We start from the raw sequence: 24,751 nt of genomic DNA on the forward strand, positions 1-24,751 counted from the left end.
CTTGATTTCTGTTCGTGTCGTAGTCTTTTTGGTCCTCACGACTCTCCATGAAGTCAATGGGAAATAGCCCAAGTCGGGTCTAACGAGAGGGTGCTGTTGAAAAAGGCACAGAAGACGCACGCTTCAATGAGACTATGGCATCATGCATACAAGTTTCCAAAGCGCTGGACGCAGGCAATACTAACACACAGCCACCGTCGGTTTGTACTGTCTTCTGAGACACTGCCTTACAAACAATAACAACTTCAGTTATATAGTTGCTCCCGCAAGAGTGATGGATACTATATTACAAGCAATAAAAATAGTAGTAATAGTAGTTGCGGTTGTGCTGGTGGTCATATTGGTAGTTCTTTTTCCCGCGCATACTTAAAGAGGTTACTCAGCCTACGAATAAACAGAAAGACATGTGAATGCCATGAGATCAGCCACACAACCATTTCCAATCCACCATACGCAGTTGTATTGAAAGAGTTCGAAACCATCAGAAAATATCCGCGGTCCAGTGTGATGATAGGGGGTGTCAATGTGCACATCAATCAGACTCGTACCTCCACAAAACACTCTCCGATAGAAAAACAGGGGGTCGGGGAAGACGGTGGAGAAGAGGTCGGGATGAAGAGAAAAGTGCAGTGACTGGCGGTAAAGAGAGGTGGACAAGACCGCCCACGAACACGACTCGTGCTATCCATGTTACTGCTCGGTGTCCATGGCGTCTGAGGTCCTGGCGGGGTGAACACTTCCTCTCCCTTAGCGATTTGTAGCGATGGCTTCATATATCTTGCTGCTGCTCTTAATTGCTGGAGCAATAATTGCGGGAAGTTGGTTTATGAACTGTTCTCTGTTTCTGTTCCATTTTTAACATGAAACGCTGAAGGGGTCAAGCTCAAAGATCGCGGTGGTAAATTGTGGATGGTTGCCGCCCGTGAGCACAGAGAGAGAGAGAGCGAGAGAAGAAAAGAGAGAGAGAGGGAGCGAGAGAGAGAGAGAGAAAGAAAGAGAGAGAGAGAGGTGTTTAATCTCTTGGACAATGAACGGGAGAACATTGCAGCTAACAACTAACCCCGCCAATATCTGCAATCTAAATAATTATTGCTTCCTTATTTGTTCTTTGGTTTGTTTTTGTTTAACTTATGATTCAGTGATTTTCTTATAAACATGTAAATATTATATGCACACACACACATGCGCTCACACACATACGCGCGCTCTCTCGTGCGCACGCACATACACACACTTACATGCTTGTATGAACTTTGGTGGGCGGCCAAATTTTCAAGGGATGGTCCACCCATAAAAACTTGGCTTTCCACTAAAGTTCATCAGAATAATCTGGACCTTCCTTATTAGAATGATGGCTAGAGACTGATTGCAAACAGAGGCGCGTCTTTACTCTTACCCGTCTGAATGGAATTAACCAAGGCTATGTCAAGGTGCCTAACTCGTCAGCACAAAGGAGCCGACATCAGGGACCAGTTAACGAACCGACAGCCGTTTCTTTGATTTGCATTACCTAAAGGCCGACACAAAGGGGCGTGACGCAGTTGGTCCGTCATGTGTTGTTAGCTGATGACTGTGCGCTTGATGCCACCTCTGATGACAACTTGCAGCACGCAGTTGACTGCTCTTGTATTAAAACATAAGCACAGAAACAAGGCCATGCAACAATGCACCAGAATGTACCAACTTCCATGAGGATAGACGGTGCTGAAGTGAAGAGCGCATGGTTCATCAACTTGAGCAGTTGTACGTTTACGAATGTGGGCACGGACAAGGAAATCTCACTCCACAATGCCTGAATGATTGCGACATCCAAGGGTACACGACTGTATCAGGTCACAAAAGACAGCACAGCCAATCCCTTTGCTGCCATCAGTATGTATGTGTAGACATATATGTGTATGTGTGCACAAACATGCTTATAAGCTTTTATCTTGTATGCGTAAATATGCAAATGCTTAATTTGTAAACATGTTTCTGTTGATGATTTTGTTTTGAATATGTGATTTTGGTGAAGAAAATTAATAACTTTGGGGCATAATTTGGGAGCTCGTTTTTCTCAGTCTTTTCTTTATTCAACTGAGCACAAATACAAGACTGAAAGAGGGGTGGGGAGACAGCGATGAAGACAACACAAAAAGCAAAAGATGGGTACGGTACATGAACCCTAGGCAGATAGAAAATTAATGGACAAAGACAAATGACAGTTTTCCTCTCCAGCATCTATTCCGAGGCCTGTCAAGCCGTCTGGAAAAGCAATCACAAAATGCAAATCAGCAAGTGTTTGGTAAGACTCCGGAAATTGAGACAAGCCACAATATCATCTTTCGTAACAGTGTAACGGAGTCTGAATCCCCCAGTGACCCATGTTCAGTGGCTGAGTAAAGGGATCTGCATGTTATCTGTGTGTTGGTCAGAACGTAGACCTCAGATACACAACTCTGTGAATGCTGATCATTCCTGTCTCCAACATCTCTCAAAGCGTTTACTGAAACAGCTTTCCTGTTAGGCATAGTTGGCTCTGTCGGACTATACATCTAGATGTGGCAGCTACATCTTGAAAATGTGGGGGGTGGGAGGGGTGGGGGTGGGGGGCGTGGGGGGATTGGTAGGGGGAACATAAAGGGGGATATAGAGAGATTGAGAGGAGGAGGTAAGGAGAATATTACAGCTTTCCCATTTGTGGAAATCTGTTACATATCTGCTTTAGATAAAATGAGTTGTTTGCATCAATTACATGCATTCAAAAGCGAAGTGCCTGGTGTATGATGTAAAAGATGATACGGAAACTGTCAGGACTGAGACAGCGCTAAGCGCCAAATGTAGTGTGGTTGTTGCCAAGTTAGGCAGCGAGTGCAAGAGTCTAGATCTGTAAATAGACTTGTATATAACCAATCAGCTGTAGTGTATTTTAACCAATCAGAATGTAAGGTGGATGAACGGTCATCCAATCAGCTGTAGTGTATTTTAACCAATCAGCTGTAGTATATTTTAACCAATCAGAGAGTTCTACGTGGGGGTAGTTAAGAGAGATACCTATGTGTGTGCTCCCTGCGGAAGGCAGGCGTTTTTTGCTCCATGTTTTTTGGATGCGACTTAGTGCATGGTGGTACTGTGTGCTAGGGACTTCAGTCCAGAGGTGATGGACTATTCCTTGTTTTCCTTGTGCCTGAAGCACTTGTTAGAAGTGTGCTGAAGGATTGTATTGTTTGTTTTGGGACTGGGGTACTAGCATTGCTGTGGGTGAGCTACATCTTGCGTTACTAAGCTTAGTACAACGTTGCTGTGCGGCGAAGAACGGTGTTATTCCTTTGTCACCAGTGACTGTGAAGTACGGGGTGTGAGCCAGTTCCCTTTTGTGTTCGTCGTGCTGGGAAAGCGTGGCCAGCGGACGTCGGAGGACGTTGGATACGTGAAATTCCCATTGTGCATCTCCGTTCCTGTACATAGCCCCATAACCTTTTCTTCTGGCTGGATCTGCCTAATCATATTTTGTTTTACGGTTTAGATCTATCCCACCCCTGTACATTCTCCCTGTGTGAGTGGTCCGACGTGTGGTAGGGGAAGCTGAGTGTAGGTTCTCGGACAGAGGGAGAGCGGAACGTTGGTTATCCACGTGTGGGGGAGCTGCGGTTGCCGGAGGAGGCGGACTTCGGACTTCACCCCGAGGTCGACTAGGCAGGAGCCCGGAACGCTCGTGGTGAAGTGTCCCAGCACAAGCGTGCTCTTCGACGAGAGGAGGGAAAAGGTGGTGGCCGTCAGCGCAACGCGTCGATTTGTTGCTGCTGAAGATGTGGAGGCATTGTTTGTGTAGTGCGTGTGTCAAGTCATAACAGAGACGTGAGATTCCAGCCTGTGTGGTGTAGTGCACAATGAGGAGTTCGTGACGTCAGAGAGTTCTTCGTAAGTACTGTGTTAAATAACTAGGCCTGAACGTGCCTTGAGGTTGTCGGGAACTCCAGGGGATGATTCGTACTGATCATAAGAGACCCTAAGAATGTCTTTTGCTCTTGTTGTACTATAACCTTTGCATGCTGGATTGTGAATGTTCTTTGATTGGTGACCTATGTATTTGGTGGTCGAGAGGTTATCGACCAGGCATTGAGATTGTTGCTCGCAGGATTGCGTGGAAAGATTGTGGGTTTAGTGTGGAGTGTGCTGAAGTTACCATTACGTCAGAAGCGAACGAGAAGGCTGAGTGTTGAGTGGGTGATTAAGTGGGCTGTGCACGTGTTGTATTAAGGGAAATAAAAGGTTAAATTGCTATTTAGTGTTATATTGTGTTATTTTGTGTCTGTAGCTGGCGAATGTGGTGAAAGTTCTTCGTCACAAGTGTTTATTTTGTTGTTGTGATTGTTGGTGGGAGCCAGCCTTTAATTTTATTATTTACTGCCTACCACTCCAGGTCGTCAAGACCTGACAGAAACTTTCAGTTTCAGCTATGTGCTGCGGTAGTCATCTGCGGCTTCTATGAAAAAATATACTGGGAAAGGGTGCAAACATGCAAGCTACTCATGCCACGATCTACACGTGGGAACCAGTATACAATTCTTCAGCCCCGTGAATTTAGCTTGATGTAGTCAAAAGAAGAAGATGGACCATTTGATCCATTTTTAGTTCTAATAGTGGGGGTTGTAGAGGACTTGGTGGGGACTGACTGGACAAAAGTACTGAATTTTGTGGAGCAATTCTGTACACTATTTTGAACATTTTAAAGACCGGTGCCACGAATTTTGATCGTCTGATTCGTGTCAGGTGACAATTTACCTTTTAATATGTGCCGTGCATTTACAGTCAGGTCCAATGCTTTAATTTCCTGCTTTTTTGTGATTCTGCATTCATTGCATTTCTTACTTTACTCAGTTTGATCATGTGTGTGTGTCTGCGTGTCTGTGTCTGTGTCTCTGTGTGTGGCCATGTGAGTGTGCGTATGCACGTATTTGTGTGCTTATACGTATATGAATGCCATCATAATAAATCATATTAAAGAGAAGCAAGAATTTAAGGTTTGTAATATTCCTGTTTTAAAATATGATAGTCTACTCTTCAGACACAAGTAGAACAAACTGTCCGAAGCTTATTTCAAGAGAAATAAAAAACAAACAAAAACTCAGTCTGATTGGACAGATTAAGCGTGTGTAATTGCCCCTTCAGAATTCTCATAAAAGTATTCATTCCTAGTGTTGCCAAACATGGTCATTTGTCACAGTTGTATGTGCACAGATATGTGCACTTCGACTGTGCTTTTTTGCAAGCACATCTTCCACTACAACCCCTTTGACAGTAACATTTCACTGACTCACTGAAGTGTGTATGTGAGTGGAGGTGGGGTGCGGAGGGGAGGTGGGGTAGAGGATGAGGGAGTGTATGCATGCCTACACTGTGGGAGCAACAGGATATTGGAACGTATATATATATATATATATATATATATATATATATATATATGTATATATATATAATTATATATATATATATATCTTTGTATATATGTGTGTGGGGTTGGGGGTGGGAGATATGGGCGTATGTGTGTGTGCTTGTACAAGTAAGTGTTCATCTCTGTGAGTGTTTGTGTGTGTGTGTGTGTGCCGTGGAAGCTGCGATACGTAGACTAGAAATGAGTGTGTGGAGGAGGGGGGTAGAGGAGGTGCAGGGTAATGTGTGCGGTGTGTGTGTGTATGTGTGTGTGTGCGTGTGTTGGAGCTCATGTACGTTTATATGTATTTGACTGTGCTTTCATATCTGTGAAACTGCATGTTTGATGCATATCTGTTATGCATGTGTTGGGGTATGTGTGAATGTGTGTCTTCATGTTTTACATTTATTTGCTTATTTATCTTCATTGCTGTCTTATTTCTTTTTTCTTTTTTTAAAATTTATTTATTTATTTTATTTTTTTGTTATTATTATTATTACTACTACCTCTTTCTATATTATAATTATTATTTATTTATTTATGTAAGCTTATCTATTATTCCCCCCCCACCCCCCCCTTTTCTTTTTTCTTTTTCTCAAGGCCTGACTAAGCGCGTTGGGTTACGCTGCTGGTCAGGCATCTGCTTGGCAGATGTGGTGTAGCGTATATGGTTTTGTCCGAACACAGTGACGCCTCCTTGAGCTACTGAAACTGAAACTGAAGGCTTTTGATGCCATTGGTAAGCAGCACGCTTTGAGTGCTCCAAACGTGCACTCTGTGTAGGTGGAATAGCTTCTATGGATTTGCTTCTTTGGCAAAATAGTTCCTTCCGTGCCTCGTTCACTGAGGTCAGTTGGCAAGTTTTGTCGTACAAAACCAGTGTGCCTTTCAAGTAATTTGAAATGCATATCTTCCAGGTCCAGCTGACAAATGGATTGTCTGCCATTTGTTTGAAGGTATCCGTCACCTCTGGATAGCACTGCCATGTCTCCCATGCAAACCGTTTTTCCTTCCCAAAGAAGGAAGATACTGTGTCACAGCCTGTAATACTATGAAAACCTAGTAAGGCAACTGACTTGTCTTTTCCAAGATCCTTGGAGTGTGCATTGATGTGGATGTAGTTGAATTTCCTTCCTACACCAGATAAAACCCAAATTTCAACTGCTGGGCAAAGTTGGTAATACTTTCAGATCAGTGTGACAATGACATTGGCATCTACAGTACGTACCAAACATGTCTTGTGTCCATTCTTCATGGCATCTTGCAGATGGAAAACGATTTTCGTATCAGCCATTTTCTCATTGGGGGATCTGGTAGTCTGGTCCTCTGTACAAAGCTGCATCACCTGGCGTGACGTTCTTGTCCGTAGGGAACTTGCATTGCTCAATCTCATTTGTGAGCAATGCAAATAACTCTTTCTTATTGTCTGCATCGTGCAGAAAGTATTGCGCTTGCCAGGAATCTTGTTCTGTGCCTCAACCTTTCTGCATATTCCTTCCCATCTCTTTTCTCTTGCTGTTTCTTTGATGCTGTCTTTCTTGTACGTATCCCACACAACATCAAGACGTTTTGCACCTTCTGTTCGGCTTCTAAGGAATGGGAGAAAAACATTCTTAGACAAGAGAGGCAAGGCCTTCAAGACTCACTCATGATACACTTAAAAAAATCTAATCCTTAAAATGTGTTCTGTATTTGTTATTAAGCTTCGAGTTAAAAAATAAAAAGTCCTAACCAGATTCGAATCCCGCGTGTTCGGGTGAGAAGAAACTGTCTTACCCATTACACTATCCTGGCTCCTTGTCTGACGTTCTAAAATTTAATATTTGAACATACTTTTTTAAAGGGCGATAAATCATTTCGGTATTCGCAGTGAGAACGCTGTTTAAATTATATTATTCTGGTGTATCTTGGCCATTCCAAAAATCTTTAAGGGCAATAAAAATTAAAAAAAATTCTTTTTTAAGTCCGCGGTAAAGGAGACGTGGCTATCGCCGCAATCACACTGCAACATTTAGCCGTTTTCTCTAGATCTTGGTAGATGCATAAGTTTAGTTACACCCGCCAGGAATGTAGTACGACACGGTCGATTCAATTTCTCTTTTATGTTCATTCTAGTTTTATAGTTTTAAAGTTGATATGAAAATTTAGTATTTTGTTAAACTAATAACATGTAGAGCCAAGTACAAGTACTTCTAAACGTCGTTTGAAGTGAAAAGGACTTCATTTTGAGAAAAGTCAAGACTGGAAATTTTTTCGTTTCATCAATTCAAGGGTATTAACTCGCATGGTTTACAATTTTTAACTGTGGATTCCGACTGATTCTGTGGATATTTTTATGGCAGTTTGGGACATAATCCAGTAAGTGATGAGGCGTTCACAAATCTTTCTCTGAATAAATATTTAACGGTCTCCTTCTCCAACTTTCCATCACATGTTATCGTGTATTTTCCATTGAATATAGGATTGAACGGGCAGGTCAAAAACTTGAAACAAAATGGCGTCGTTCGCGTTCGCGAAGAATATGAGCACGCGCTTTGAATGTGTATAATATGTGTACGCAATTGATTTTTGCCCATGACCTTCAGGGCTCAGCCAACAGATCTATAAAGTCCACTAGTCGTACTGATTTTAGTATTTTCCGAAAAAGACCACTTGGGCGAATGAACATAGTGAAAGCCCTGTACATTGAGAGTAAAACACACAAGCTTTTTATGTATTGAGTATAATTTCAAAATGTAATGTTTAAGATGAGAAAGATCAGTTTAAAGGAAATTAAGTCCCCTAGTATTAATTACACATTAATTTCCCTTTTTTACTATCTGCACCAAAACGTTTGCAAAATAAATCAAACTTCCATGCTTAGCAAAAGAAGTTCCTGTTTGAACAAAAAATGATAATAATGACTGCTCTTGTTGTTATGTCAGAATATCAGATCAAAGTGCCAAGTTTAGAGAATAAAAAATAAATAAATATTACAGTAAATGCAGTTTGTATATAATTTGGCTTCTTTTTAATTTTTTTGTGGCCATCCCAGAGGTGCAATATTGTTTTAAACAAGATGATTGGAAAGAACTGAATTTTTCCTATTTTTATGCCTAATTTGGTGTCAACTGACAAAGTATTTGCAGAGAAAATGTCAATGTTAAAGTTTACCACGGACACACACACACACACACACACACACACACACACAAAACCGAACACCGGGTTAAAACATAGACTCACTTTGTTTACACAAGTGAGTCAAAAATTATCCGAATATAGCAATCCCTGTGGTTTGGAGAAAGTGAAGTACAGCAGTTCCGTCTAGAACTTTGATATCAAATGTGCTTGGAGGTTCTGTCTCGTTAGCTGTTCCCACTGAAGTGAGAACATCTGACTGTACATCAGCAGTCTCTGCCACCTCATCTGCTTCCTTCAAGCAGTAGGCAAGCAAATCCAGGTCATCCAATTCCTTGGTATCAGAGGAAATAAAGTTTCTCTCTGTTTAAAGAATGTCAGATCACTTTTTGTCCCTAGCCGCAGCCTTCCTCTGTCAGAAATCGATGGAGGGTAGGGATGATTTTCTTGCCTGAAAAATGTGCTGACGTCTCTTTGCTGCGCTACAATGTACAATCGTGGAGAAAATATCAACATCTGCTTTCAGTGTATTAATCTTGTCGGCTTGTCCTGTATTGACTTTCGTTTGGGTGCGTGAGACTGAAAGAGCGGAAAACTGCTCTTGATTGACTCATGAATGGACCTAGTGCGTTCCACAAACACTGTCTGTAGTGATTGTACTGTTTCTTGCCATCGATTTCAAAACTGTGGACAGTGTTGGCAACAGAATCACTGAGAGCATCATGTGTGTCCAAAGTCAAACGTTCCGGAGTATCACTAAGAAAGATTCCCCAAATCTTTGATAGTATTCACATGGCTCAAAGCCTGTTATCGAAGGTTTTGTGTGTGTGTGTGTGTGCGGCCAAACCTTACTGGTGATGCAGATGTTTCTGGTTTCCCCACACAGACGTTCTTTCTCAAACTCCTGCAAGAGTCTTGCTTGCTTGGGTCCTGCCAGCATCCACTTTTGGAAGGCTGACTGGTTTTCAGTGAGTCCTACAGCCCCATCTGCTCCACTGACAGTTTCATTAGTTTGTTCATGGGCCTTTTCAATTGGCACTGATGAGAAGCGGTTGGTTGTCTTGGATATGACCCAATGACTCTCCTGAGTGAACTCATTTAAAATAGGTAGGGGAAGACTCTATGTCTCGGATATGTACGGGAATCCAGCAAGAGTAGTTAAGATGGTCCAAAACAAAGAACCATGGCACCAGAGCTTTGATGGATTCAACTTAAAGTGAGAAGTTCTTCTTACTATTAGGAATATGGACTTTATGAATAGGCCACAATAAAGATGTTACAGTCAATGGCTCTTCCTCGGGTAACGTTATCAGTAGGATTTGTAAATGTTTGTGGTAAATATACAGCAATTATACCTAAGAAAAATATGGTGTTTCACTGGATAGATTTCACGGCACCGGTCTCAGATCAGAAGTATGAGGTCTAAAGATTACATGGACAAAAGATTATACTTTTGTCCAGTCGTCCACATCCCGTCCCAATCTTCCTTTTACAACCCCCACTATAAATATCTAATAGTATCTTGTTGGGTGTTTTGCAACGATTTGCGTGCTTGTTCCAAATATGCTCTGTAACTTTTCAGTTGTCCCAGAATGTTTAAAAAAAAAGAAAAGATTACTGCTACTATTTATGAGACAAAGGCATATAATTCAAACCATTCTGCTTACGCTAGTTTCAGTTTCAGTAGCTCAAGGAGGCGTCACTGCGTTCGGACAAATCCATATACGCTACACCACATCTGCCAAGCAGATGCCTGACCATCGGCATAGCCCAACGCGCTTAGTCAGGCCTTGAGAAAAAAAAGGTGAATAAATAATAGATAAGCGTACATAAATAACTAAATAAATACATAAATAGATAGATAAATAGATAATAGTTATAATATGAAAAAAGTAGTAATAATAATAATCATCATCATCATAAATAAATAAATAAGACAACAATGATGATAAATAAGCAAATAAATGTAAAACATGAAGACACACATTCACACATACACCCACACATGCATAACAGATATGCACCAAACATGCAGTTTCACAGATATGAAAGCACAGTCAAATACACATGAGCCCCAACACACACATACACATACACACACACACACACACACACACACACTACCCTGCACCTCCTCTACCCCACAAACTCATTTCTAGGCTACGTATCGCAGCTTCCACGACACACACACACACACACACAGATGAACACTTACTTGTACAAGCACACACACATACGCCCATATCCCCCAACCCCACACACATATGTACAAAGATATATAGATATATATATACACACCCGCACGTTCAAATATCCGGTTGCTCCCACAGTGTAGGCATGCATACACTCACATACCTCATCCTCTACCACCCCTCCCCCCGGCACCCCCACCTCCCCCTCACACACACACAAACATACGCACGTGCACAGAACTCTCCTGCCACTTGTGTACACTTACACCCTTGTGCATGCACAAACGCACTCAAACACACAGACCCATACATACATACACACTCGCACAGAGGCTGCCACTGATTGGCCGCAAGAGGGATGGGAAAAGATCTCTGATGCCAAGAACGTGGCGTCTAGTGTGTTGCTCAGTCTATTGTATTTGGAAAAGCCCACAGAAACTCTGTTCCGTTTTGAAGAAATTTGCGCAATGTTGGTTTGGAAATGATGCCGATATTTGTTTGATTTGCAAAGCATCGCGCTCTACCTTTCATGTTAGACTTACGGCCGCTCCCTCTCTCTGCTTTTATTTCTTTGAGGCGATCGATGGTGTGATGGCCTTGTACCTGTTCTTTTTGATATTCTTTGACTTTTCTGAGGATTTCCGATTTTCCTAGATGTAGGCCGCTCGTTGGTGTTGCATTACCAGCAAGTCTGTCAGCTCGCTCATTTCCCTTAACACCTGCATGTCCCGGGCAGTATGACCATGTGAGGTTTTTAATCTGAAAGTTGCGCATTACCTTATGCCACCCTGGGCTTCCCATTCGTTTTCAATTTTCTGTATGAGGTTCATTGAGTCTGTTAGAATCATGGCATGTTGGTTTCCGGGCGTATGGATGGACGATAGCCACTGGAGGGCATGTGTCACAGCTTCAACGTTCATCGTTAGGCTGGAGGTTGTGACTTTGTAGGCAGCATTCTCTTCCCTAATTGTCTTTCCATTTTGTTTCGCAGTGAATCCCCAACCGCATTGGTCTTTGGTGACTGAGCCATCTGTGTATATGATGATGTCCTCTTCTTTACTGTTTTCTTCTATGAGTAGCTTCACTTCCGCATCAGTTTTTGCCCTCTGGCCATTCCCGACAATGTCTTCCTGGAGTGGGTGAAATGGCTGTGTTCAATAGATGGTTGAGGTTTTCAGGGTTTTTCTCCCATTCTTTTGTTTCTTTCAGGTCTTGTAGTCGGCATGCTAGCTGGATTGTGTCTTCTGCTTGCCCCATCCATGATCTTCCTCGTCCTAGACGGCTGCCTTTTAGTTCTTTGACTGCGTCATGCAGTGGGTTTTGGGGGTTTTCTAATGCTTTGAAGTAGGTCTTAACCTGTTCTAACCTGTTTCTGGCCTGCACTGAAGGAAGGTCAAGCAGGTATCACATGGTTTCTGTGGCCGTGTCTTTTGTTGTTCCAAGGATCAGCCTCATAGCTTCATTTTGAACTCTTTCTAATTTTAGGAGGTTGCTTTGAGATGGTGTTGTTAGCCCAAGTCCGAAGTCAATCACACTGAGGACGAGTGATTGGTACAGCAGGAAGAGGTGGCGTTGTTCAATACCTTTGGTTGCCATTGCGTTTTAGACTGAAAGACCCTTTTTGCATTTGAGAACAGTATTTTCCGTATGTTTTCTGAAGGTCAGCATCCTGTCAAAGTGTATTCCTAGGTAGCGTAGGCATTCAGTTTTCTCGATCTGAATCCCGTTGAATGACACAGGTGGTGGTGATTTGCTCGCGGTTCTGTTGTTGAGGGTGCACAACAACGTTTGGGCTTTCGCTGGATTGATGGAAGATCATGTGTCTTTGCACCATTGAGCAATATTGTTTAGTTGTTTCTGGACGGCTTTAGTTCTTTCCTGAACATCTTTCGCAGTTTTGAAGACCAGGCCATCATCCGCAAGAGTAAGCACCCGAGCTATTCCATTGTTGTTTAAGTCTTACAAGGCCCTTCGTGTAGACATTGTAGAGGACAGGAGAGAGCAGAGACCCTTGTGGCAGTCCCATGGATAGTTTAGAAGGTGCAGACATCCAATCTCCGAGGCGTAGGACGACGGTTCTTTCCTGAAGCGCTGCTGCTATCCATCTTGTCAGTGTCAAACTTACTCCATACCTTTGTAGCAGCTCCATGAGGTGCGCAAACTGGACTTTATTGTAGGCATCTTCAAGGTCGATTGCTACTGCTAGTGTTTCTTCTTTTCTTTGAAATCCTTTTACGCTAACCAGTAGTTAAGACTACTGTGCAGCTTAATAAAGGATTTATAGAAATAAACCAAAATACATTCCCAAAATGGACGCTCAAAGTCCGTTCATATGCCTCTCACTTGACATCAAACAGCAACAACGGTGGAAGAAATGTTTAACACAAATACTATTCATTAAAGTCTGTACAAGACCCCCCAGTCTGGAATATGCTTGTTGTTGATATATGGGACTGACACAACTCACAAAGAGGCAACGTTTTGACTGTGCATCCTTATTGATTGGGTGTCGTCAAACATAACAGAATTGAAGTAACGTGGATAGAGGGACTGTATCGAAGTAATTATTCGGTGTACGTCTTCGTGTTTGACGGAAGAGGTGATCAAAGAGGAATCCAAAGAAAACTAAAAATGATCCTCTCTCCCTCTCTCACATCTCCCTCACATTCCTCGGAAAGAAAGCAGAATATGCCAGTAAGAGTACCGTTGATGTCAGAAAGGTTGCAGCAGACCCAGCAAGGTGGACACGAAGGGTTGGAAACAGACTGAAAGGCAAAGCTCAGACATCTTGGGTAATAGTCATGGACTAATCCCCCCCCCCCCACACACACACACTCTGAAAGAGAGAGAAAGAGCACACCTCGCTAATAGATCTTTCTCTCTCTGGTGCGCACAAATGCAGTTGTGCGAATATGTTCCGTCGAATCTATGGTCTTCAGCTTTATTTCTCACTTTACCAGGACAACAAAGACATTTCTGGTGGCAAAACCTGACAAACAAACTAACGATTGTGAATGCACTCAGGAACAAGAAAACAGCATCGTAATGTGATCATTTTGTTCAGGGAAATATTGCAGACAACAGCTTAAGAGAAATGTTTTGCCAGATGTACCACACAGTCTTTTTTTCAGCTGCTCAGGTCCTTCCCTATATGTCACAGAGGGCTTCAGCCAAATCTGTTTTCTGACATTTTCGTCTTCTCCGTGACAGAGATGTCTACGTTTTATCCCTATTCATTCCATTGGTAATCCAACTTTGCCTTGGCACTGTTTCAAACAAGGGTTAGATGTCTACTGAAGTCAGAGGTCGTTCGACAGCCGTCTTATCCATGGAGAAGTAAAATCTGTTCTTTCATCTAGGCGATCTGATCGTGCCTGTCATCCGAGTTTGTGGACGCTGTAGTGTTAGCAGGATCTCTCTCTCTCTCTCTCTCTCTCTCTCTCTCTTGGGAGTGATCAGCGAGATGCCCCATGGTTTGATGCTGAATGTAAAGATGCAAAACACAAAGCCAGACAATTGTTAACAATGTTAAGACAAACCAAGGATGATAAGCACCGATTACCCTATGTGAAAGCTCGGAAGGAATATAAGGATTTATGTAAGGTAAAGAAAGTTAGCTATAGACGTGATAAAGCCAGACGTCTAGCATCACTGAGCAAAGACAGCAAACAGTTTTGGAAAGAAGCAAAGCAAGTGTCTGGAAGAAGGAAAATAGGAGTATGTAAAGACATTAAAGAAAATGAATGGTTTGAACACTTTCGGAATTTATTTACTCAGAACGAGGTTATCACTACTGATAACAGAGCCATTAGTGAAGTGCAACCAGAGGAATCAAATATATCTGATGAACTAAGTCATGATATTTCATAACAAGAAGTTGCAGATGCTATTCGGAAATTAAAAAAAGGCAAGGCTTGTGGTGTAGACAGTATTTTGGCAGAAATGTTAAAATCAGCTGATAATATTGCTGTACTTTTTTTAACAAAACTGTTTAACATTCTGTTTGATCAGGGCACGTATCCAGATGAATGGGCGAAGGCAATAATTGTTCCAATTTTTAAAAAGGGAGATAGTAGATCAACAGACAACTATAGGGGCGTGTCTTTGCTCAGTCTTATTAGCAAATGTTATACATCAGTGCTAAACGGAAGACTTGTCAAATGGGCTGAAGAAAATGATATGCTAACAGAGTCACAGGCTGGATTCAGGCGTGGTTATGCCACAACAGATCATATTTTTACTCTGAACGCGGTTATTGAGAAATCTTTATCAAAGAAGGGAGGCAAGCTTTACGCCTGTTTTGTCGATCTGAGAAAAGCATTTGACTCTGTGCAACGTCAGCCTTTGTTTGATATTTTGATTCAGAAAGGTATAAAGGGGAAATTTATGAATGCTATCATTGCTATGTATAAATGTGTTACGTCTTGCGTACGTATTGAAGATAAGTTAACTGAGTTTTTTTATTGTCCCGTTGGCTTAAGGCAAGGTTGTATGTTGAGCCCTATATTGTTTTCGTTATTTGTTAACGAAATTGCTTCAGCAGTTGAAAACAGTGGTATTCATGGAATTCAGTTTTTGCCTAATTTATTAGAGTTGTTCATTCTTCTGTTCGCAGATGATATTGTACTGCTATCTAACACTGCGATTGGTCTGCAAAATCAAATTAATATTCTGAATAATGCATGTAAAACACTCTTCTTGAATGTAAATACTGACAAGACTAAAGTGATGGTTTTTCGAAAAGGTGGCTTTTTGGGAAGATATGAAAAGTGGAATCTCGATGGAAATGCTCTAGAAGTAGTGAATGAATATAATTATCTAGGGTTTGTTTTTACAACAAAAATGAGTATAAACAAAGGAGTAGGGATTTTAGCAGCAAAAGGCAAACATGCATGCATTGACTGTATAAAATATATAACGAAGCTGAATCATATTTCCAAAGGATGTTTTTTCAAAATATTCGATGCTCAGGTACAACCCATTCTTTTGTACGCTTCTGAGATGTGGGGTCTTAACAGACTTGATAATATTGAGAAAGTTCATTCCTTTGCATGTAAACGTTTTTTGAACATAACACTTAGAGTACCAAACAAGTTTGCATACGGCGAATTAGGACGTTATCCACTATATATAAATAGTGCAACAAGGTGTATCAAATACTGGTTAAGGTTGCTGAATATGAATGTGCAACGATTACCCAGACAGGCATATTTGATGTTGTTTAACTTAGACGAAAGGGGAAAAAAATGCTGGGTGTCTTTAGTAAAAAATACTTTATTTAGACTTGGGTTTGGATATGTCTGGTTGCAACAAGGCGTTAGTTGTGAGCAAACATTTTTGTCATTATTTAAGCAAAGAATGAAAGATATATAATTTATGCAGGAGTGGGACGAGTCAGTAATGTCTAAAGATATATATCATAACTACAGACTGTTTAAAACTGGTTTTCAGTGTGAGCAATATTTTGAATATGTGGATAAAAAGTGTTTTAGGGACTGTTTGGTAAAATTACGGCTTGGTTTGCTCCCAATAAATGGATCATTTTTTAGAAGAACATTCAAATGTAATTCAAATTACTCATGTAAACGTTGTAATGTAATCGAAGATGAAAACCATTTTATAAACAATTGTGTCCTTTACAATGACCTGCGGCAAAAACATCTGAACTCTGAAGGTCAATCGTATGTTCACTTGATGAAGAATGGTTCTGTTTACAGTATTCGTAAACTATTCGTTTATATATTTAATGCCCTGAAGATACGACAGGAATTCTGTGACAACTATGATGAAAGTTAGAAGTAATTTACAATGCACGAGAAGCACTTTTGTTCTACACGTTAACTCACTCAGTACGGCCAGTCCTCTCTTCTCCTCTACACAGACCCCTCGGATGTCCAGTGGGTGTCTGAATGACCCAACCTTTAGCTTCCGTCGTCAGAATTGTGGTATTCTTTGTCAACATTCACGTCTTCAGTATAAGAGCCTTCCGCTTGCAATATTTTTATGGTCGTAATTGGGGTGAATCGCTGTTAACGTCGTCTCTTTCGCCGTTCGTATGGAGAGAGTTAAGTTAGTACGTATTTTACATTTTGTTGTGGTTGAGTGATCACCATATTGTGTACTTTTGACCTGTTTCTAGGGGCCGGAGGCCTGGAGATTAAAGTTTTGTTCTTGTTCTCTCTCTCTCTCTCTCTCTCTCTCTCTCTCTCTCTCTATCTATCTATCTATCAATCTATCACACACAGCAATACAAGATGTGTTATGCAAATAAAACGACGCTTACGTAATTTTTGACCTGCTCATGAATATCCATAATATATTCAGTAGCAGTCATATGAGCTGGATCATTATGAATCGGAAATACTTTTGTTTTATTCCTTGATATGCATTTTGTCTTTTGTGAAATGAAAATTAATTATGATGTACTTTTGCACAGCGCCATTTTTCTCTAAGAGCTCAATGCACTTTGCACGAAAGAAAAACTTACATGTATCGCTCATGACCACTCTTTCTCCATCCCCGTCCCACCCCCACTACTCTGTCCCTTTCATGCGTCATGCATTCAAAGTGAGTTGACAGGCATGGGGTGGTGCTGGAGAAGAAGGAAACTGAGTACTTATAGATAGGTTTTTAAAATATCTGTTTTTAGTAAAGAGCGAAAAGCTGAGATGGAATCAGATACACGGATATGATGAGGAAGGTTGTTCAAGATATGAGGAGCAGCAAAGAGGAAAGAAGGTTCACCTTGTGATCTTGTATTGACAGGAGGGAGTTTCAGAAGGAAACAGTCAGAGAATGAGCAAAGAGTTTTTGGGGTAGTGTAAGCACTGATGAGATCAGAAAGATAGGTAGGTCCTGTGGAGTGGAAAGGAGAATTGCAGACACGCAACATTGTATTTGATGCTCGCTTCAGTGGAGAGCCAGTGCAGAGTACAGAGGTGGGGAGAAATGTGATCAGTACGTGGGACTCAGAGAGTCAGACGGGCAGCTGTTTTGAAGTTTCTGATTTCGCTGAAGAAGATTATGTGGACAACCTGTGAGACGAGGGAATTACAGTAGTCGAATTGTGACTGCACAACAGCAGAAATAAGAGTTTTATAGTTTCGACAGAATTGTTGATATTAAATATATAATCAAAAATAACAAAGTTGATATTATTATTTCGATGGTTGTTTAACATTTCCCAGCTGCATGTATGACATTATACTTATTCAACAGGCTCGCCCTTGTTTCAGAATGGCACACTTTCATGCCAATTTCATGGATGCAATCGCTGATTATAACTCTCCCCAAAAAAGGCAACCTTCAAAAATGTCGAGAACTACTACACAATCAGTCTTACCAGTCATGCTTAAAGTAATACTGAGCACACTACAGCCCCAGGCAGACAAGATCATTGCAGAGGAACAAGCAGAACTTCGCCAAGGAAGAAGCACCACAGAACAGATTTTCAGCCTATGGTTTCTATGTGAAAAACATCTCCAACACAAGAGGAAATTATATCACGTGTTTGTCTATTTCAAAAAAGAGTATGGCATGAGGCACTTTGGCCCACAATGAAAAAGTTCATTGTGGGCCACAAGTTGATCAACACCATCCAACAGCTATATGCCAGGGTAACCAGCGCCGAACTAGTCCGGGAACAATAGGGAAATGGTTTCACACCTCAGTGAGGGTCCGCCAGGGGTACTTTCTCTCTCCCACACCCTAGTTAAATCTTCTTGGAGGAAAATAATGAATAAAGCCCCTGAAGATCACACTAGCACTATAAGCATTGGGTGAAGGATAATTACTAACTTTGGTAACTTTTTTTTTCAAAAGCTTGGTGAGGCCTCAACAAAATATGTGATGGAGATAAGCGCTGAGAAAAACAAGCTGACTGATGTCCAATAGCAACAACACCATCACAGCTGACGTAAAGGTTCACTGACAGAAACTTGAGACTGTCCAGCATTTCAAATATGTATGTGCCAGAGATTCTTGCAAGAACTGCTCAAACAATGGTGGCACTGGCAAGACCATGTGGTAAGACAGCAGAATCACCATCAGTCACAAGGTCAAACTCATGCGTGAGTTGGTACTTTCCATATTTTTGTACGCTTGCGATACATGGACAGAACTGCAGAAGATAATCCAAGCTGTGGAAATGAGATGTTATCGAAAGATCTTGGGCATCTCGTATCTCTAACACATCACCAACGAACAAGTTCGCCAGACCATCACTCAACATATAGGACCACACGACGACCTACTGACCATCGTGAAGAAACAGAAACTGAATGGTATGGTTATTCCACAAGATCAAACGGACTTGCCGAAGTCATCATCCATGGAACGGTAGAGGGGAAGAGAAAAGGCAGGCAAAGAAAAAAATGGTCTGACAGCATTGAAAGGTGGACAGGGCTGAGACACAATCACTCACAAATGACCGTCTAGAATGGAGAAGGCCAGTGCACGAGTCAGCATCGCGGTGCCCCGACGGTTCCCCACACAGCTAAGGGACCAAGACCAGGCACAGTTTCATATCCAGTACACTGTTGTGTAAATAGTCTCTGACGTAAATGACTTGTGAACTGATATATATTCAGAATCCGTGTGACTCGCACAAAATTCACTGGTAACCTACACCCAATCTTTTACCATTTATTGGAATAACAAGCAATCGTTTCATATTCATTAACATGACAGTCATCACATTCATTAAAGCAGCATCCTTTTTTTTTCTTTTGATTAAACTGGCAACCGTTTTCATTATTTTGGTATTCCTTTTTCCAGTTAAGTCCAATGGCAGTCAACTGGTATTCCTTTTCCAGTTAAGTTCAATGGCAGTCAATTGGTATTCCTTTTTCCAGTTAAGTTCAATGGCAGTCAACTGGTATTCCTTTTTTCCAGTTAAGTTCAATGGCAGTCAACTGGTATATTTTTTCCAGTTAAGTTCAGTGGCAGTCAATTGGTATTCCTCTTCCAGTTAAGTTCAATGGCAGTCAATTGGTATTCCTTTTCCAGTTAAGTTCTGTGGCAGTCAAATGGTATTCCTCTTCCAGTTAAGTTCTGTGGCAGTCAACTGGTATTCCTCTTCCAGTTAAGTTCTGTGGTAGTCAACTGGTATTCCTCTTCCAGTTAAGTTCAATGGCAGTCAACTGGTATTCCTCTTCCAGTTAAGTTCTGTGGCAGTCAACTGGTATTCCTTTTCCATAGTTTTTACATATCGAACGTCGGACCAATGCAACGTCGGACAAAAAGAAGAATGAATACAATTATATTATGACTGATTACACGTCGGTCATTGCTCTGTCGGACCACTCTCATGTTGGTCTTTTTTTGTCGACCTACTGCTACGTTGGATTAATGATTGTCGGACTGATGACACGTCGGACTATTGATGTATCGGACTATCGAGATGACACCCCATCACACACATCCACTACCCCTCGAAAAGCATCTACCGAAAAATTGTTTTAAGACGTTCAGTTCATGATGCTTCCTCCAAAATTGAAGTTGATCTAAACTCGGATGATGATTTTGCAAAAAAGGGCCAGGACACATCTACAGCATAAAGTCTATCAATACATTTACTAAAGACATCCTGAGCGATTCGGAAATCTGATGCGAAAAATATTGCTGTTAAACAATCCTTCTTAACTATTCTGTCGTGGGAACTGAGAAAAATAGTCTTTGATATAAACAACGCAAATATGCAGAAAAACGATTCTCCTTATTTGTTAAAGAACTCCATAAGGAAAGTAAACACAGAAATGATCAAAAATGTGTACAGATGGTTCTTTCCTTAATTATGAAAATGCAGAAGCAGCATTTCTAATACCAGAATTGAACCATGAGAAAATGTATCACTTGGTTAAACTTTTTTTTCTATTTTTGCTGCAGAGCTAGTTGCTATACTTATGATTTTGAATCACATTCCAGATTTTCAAGGAAATCATGGCGTTTTTTTCACTCAAAATCAGTGCTACATGCTCTTGGATATCCAAATAAGAAATCACATATTGAGACATAGGTTAATACATAGTTTGTCGATCAAAGGCATCCGTGCTGTTGTCTGTTGAGTTCCTTCTGTAAGATTTAGTTTTGTTTTCTTTTTGTTTTGTTTTTTCTTCAAATGAGCGGGCAGATCAGGCTAGCTACCAGAAGGCAGCGCGCAATGCGGAAGGCTCATTCATTCTCAATAAACAATTAGATTTACATAAGTGTCATAGATGTATAGAAAAGGTACCGTGTGATCGACATAGAAATAGGGCAGTAGATTCAGACTGCAACAGTACCGCCACTGTGTGATGACAGTTAAAGCGAGCAATCCCAAGGCTTTCTAGAATAATTTGTCAAAACCAGTCATTCACTTTGTTTGTCGATTTCGTTTGAATGCGACTCATGTCAAAATATCCAATGGTCTAATTGCGAACGACACTATTTGGAGATTCCTGTCAAAACTTATGTTCTCATCTGTCACCCACATGCTTTCTTTGTTCTCGCAGCACCAGAAATGCACAATTCACTCAACAATCCAATCAGCTATTCTGAACAGTGTAAACGTTCAAGTCCTACACCTCCTACTTGCTTCCCTTGATTTTAGGATATTAGGAGCACGTTTGTGAACAGGGTCGGCAGTGGTGCACAAAGAGGAGAAAGAGCGCGGAAATAGTCAGGAATAGCTGATGTTTGACTGGTTCTTGGAGATGCATATTCATTAATGTGTCAGAGCGAGGTGGAAGCAGACGTTAAGCTCCTTTACTTTGGAGATGGGCACGCTATACCATACTTAGTGTCTGCATACTGATAAATGTCATTTAACGATGAATTCAAAAGATCAAAGAGAAGGTTTTTACTGTCAAGTTTTGAAACATTTCTAGAAGCAACAGTTTTGTGGTTTAATTTGGGGATTTTAACTCCCTTTTGTGACCAAGTAAAACAAATTGGAAAACGATCCCTACAATTCACAACAGGAAGATTAGTCTTTATGATACTGAAATAGTTTCATAAATATGATCAGTCAGTGTGTTGGAGAAATCAGTGACTCGTGTGGGTGATTTTATCAATTGCGTTAGGCCAAACGATTCAAATATTAATTTGTTTCCAATGGTTATTTACTTTGAACAGATCAATTTCTATGGAGAAAACAGACAAGCACTGGTTTATTATATTTAAGCTGAATTTGCTACTCTAGGAACTGAATTCTGAATCAACCGATTTCTCTATTTTGCGTGGAATCTTTTCGAATGATGAAGTATCCTGCAGCTGATACATCGCTGTTAATTATAGAGCTGGACAAATGAAAATCAGAAAATCCAAATATATGAAATATTTCAGCGATTCTTTTTGAGATATTTCAGTTATTTTGTTAATCACATGGTTAATATTTAGATGACCAGTTATAAATCCTTCACCTTCCAACCAAGGACAACATTCTTCTAACATACTGAAACAATGTAGGGAAATCTAAAGTAGCACACAACAACAACAATAACAAAATCAAACATGTGAATCAATTCAGTGCGCTCAAGCGGCAGATCAATGCCACACTTCAGTAAACAACAGCGCAAAGACTAGGATAATTGAATAACATATTATTCAAATGACACAAGCAAGCAAGAGAGAAGTGATGCAAGCAATGTATGATAATATACTGACAACACAAAATACAAGATGAATCAGAATAAAGACTGTGGAGCGGTCAGTGACTGAAACGAATAAACAAAGAATTATGTAAAAAAGAAGAAAAAGAATGAAAGTCGGCCTCAACGATAATGATAATAATGATAATAATAATGGATACTTACATAGCACACTATCCAGAAATCTGTTCTTGGTGCTTTACAGAAACACTTTTGTTTACATAACACATTACATCAATGTTACATGCACACATCAAAATGTGACTGAACACACAGACACACACACACACACACACACACACACACACACACAATGCACACATACATTTTAACATACATGTTTACCAAACAGCTACCCTCAACACATACGCACACATAAGCACGCACAAAGATACATAAACAGGCGTGCGCGCGCGCGCACACACACACACACACACACACACACACACACACACACACACACACTACACATTCATATATATCAATGTAGTTGTGTACACATACATATGTATACACACATAGTCAAGCTCAGCTAACGCAAAGAAAGTGGACCTTCCACAATTGAACTTATTGCTGAGGGAAAAGGTGAGTTTTTGAGACCAGATTTAAAAGATGGAAGGGAATCAGAATCAGAATGACGGAGGTTATCAGGGAGCTAGTTCCACGTCTTTGGCGATTGAAAAGAAAACGATCTGTGTCCATGGGTCTTACATCTGACGTGAGGTATCCTGAGAAGTCGATAAGTAACAATTATGAATTAAACACAGTAATGCCAAAGATGTACGTTGAAGAATAAACCCTACACCAACAGCAAATGCGAATATACTTCAGAACTCTCGAACAAGAAAATGAAGGAATCAGGAAATGTATTAACTTAAAAACAGGAAATAATCAGAAAATATCTTCAAAGAATAAAATATAGTATATGCAGGTAGGCCTGCTTACTACTGCAGACATACCACAGAGGTACAGCGACAGAGGCAAAGAGACAGGGGCAGAAACAAGTTGCAAAATATCGATGTGTGTTTGTGTGTTAACGTCTTTTCATTAGCTATTGATATTTGACAAACATACACACACACACAGAAAGAAGATGTATGTATGTGTATGTACATGAAAAAGCGGAAGGGCAAAATCGGACGTGGACACGACAGAAAGAGAGACAAAGAAAGATTAACAACAATTTGAACTGACTGAGAATGGAGTAGAACTATTTCAGACATCTCTATCATAGAAAACAACATATTAATCATAACAAAAACATGTAGATACGACAATTCAGAAATGTGTCAAAGTAATACATACTTATTCAAAACATATACTGAGGATAAATATACGTGTCTGGCAGAAACCAGCAATACAACAGTCAGATGCGATGTTCCAATGATATGTTATGTCCAATATGTTCAAGACCCGTTTCTGTTTTAATTGTCTACATGTACCCATACCCACCATTCGCATTTAGACTTGCCCGTTTGCATTTACCTTCAGGCACCCCAGCTATTCCAACCGTTGATAAAACGTTTAATAAAAAGGAGTACACGAACTTTTCCTGGTGCAACCAATCGGAGAAAGCCTTCAAAAACAAAAGAGCGACATTTGACGATCGTACAACCTGTTATCTGTACAATACACACGTTGAGCTTGTCGCTTGACTGAATCGTTTGCAGTTAAGCCTACATACCCTGTATTTACAACCTCTGTCTTGATAAAAGTATGTTTCTCTAGTGCTCTTAAAGAAGCACATATTATACCTTTATAGAAACCAGGAGCTAATGCTGATACATCTAATTATAGACCCATTTCGATTCTGTCAGCACTCTGAAAACCACTGAGACAACATAAATATCTTCTCTCCCATTCAAACAAAATATTATCTTTTACACTCAAACAAATCAATATTCGGGAAAAAAAATTACTCTTGTCACACAGCTCTTTCAAATTTTAACAGAAAAATAGTATTACAATATAAACACTAAACAATTTATTGGCACTGGTTCTGTAGATTTCGCAAAAGCTTTTGATGTTATTAATCATGACCTTCTGCTTGAAAAAAAAAATCACACTATTGATTATCTCACAGCACATTGTTACTGATTTCATCCTTTCTTTCAAACAGGCAGTATCTTTAAATACACAAACCTCCATTCTTCTTCTTAACAAATTTAGTGCGCCACAGGGTTCAGTGCTTGGCCGTCTGTTATATGAGTGATACTAAAACTCATCACATTTGTCTTATCATGCACGAAAACATTAAACTTCTTGTTACATGGACTCAACTTAATTATATGGCTCTTCATCCTAAAGTAACAAAATTTATGATGATAACCAAATGTCAAAAACTAACTGAAAATTTACCTGTCCTTAATATTGCTGACGTAAAAATCGAAGTAGCAAAT

Source organism: Babylonia areolata, chromosome 5, assembly GCF_041734735.1.
Source record: "Babylonia areolata isolate BAREFJ2019XMU chromosome 5, ASM4173473v1, whole genome shotgun sequence".
Taxonomy (NCBI): domain Eukaryota; kingdom Metazoa; phylum Mollusca; class Gastropoda; order Neogastropoda; family Buccinidae; genus Babylonia; species Babylonia areolata.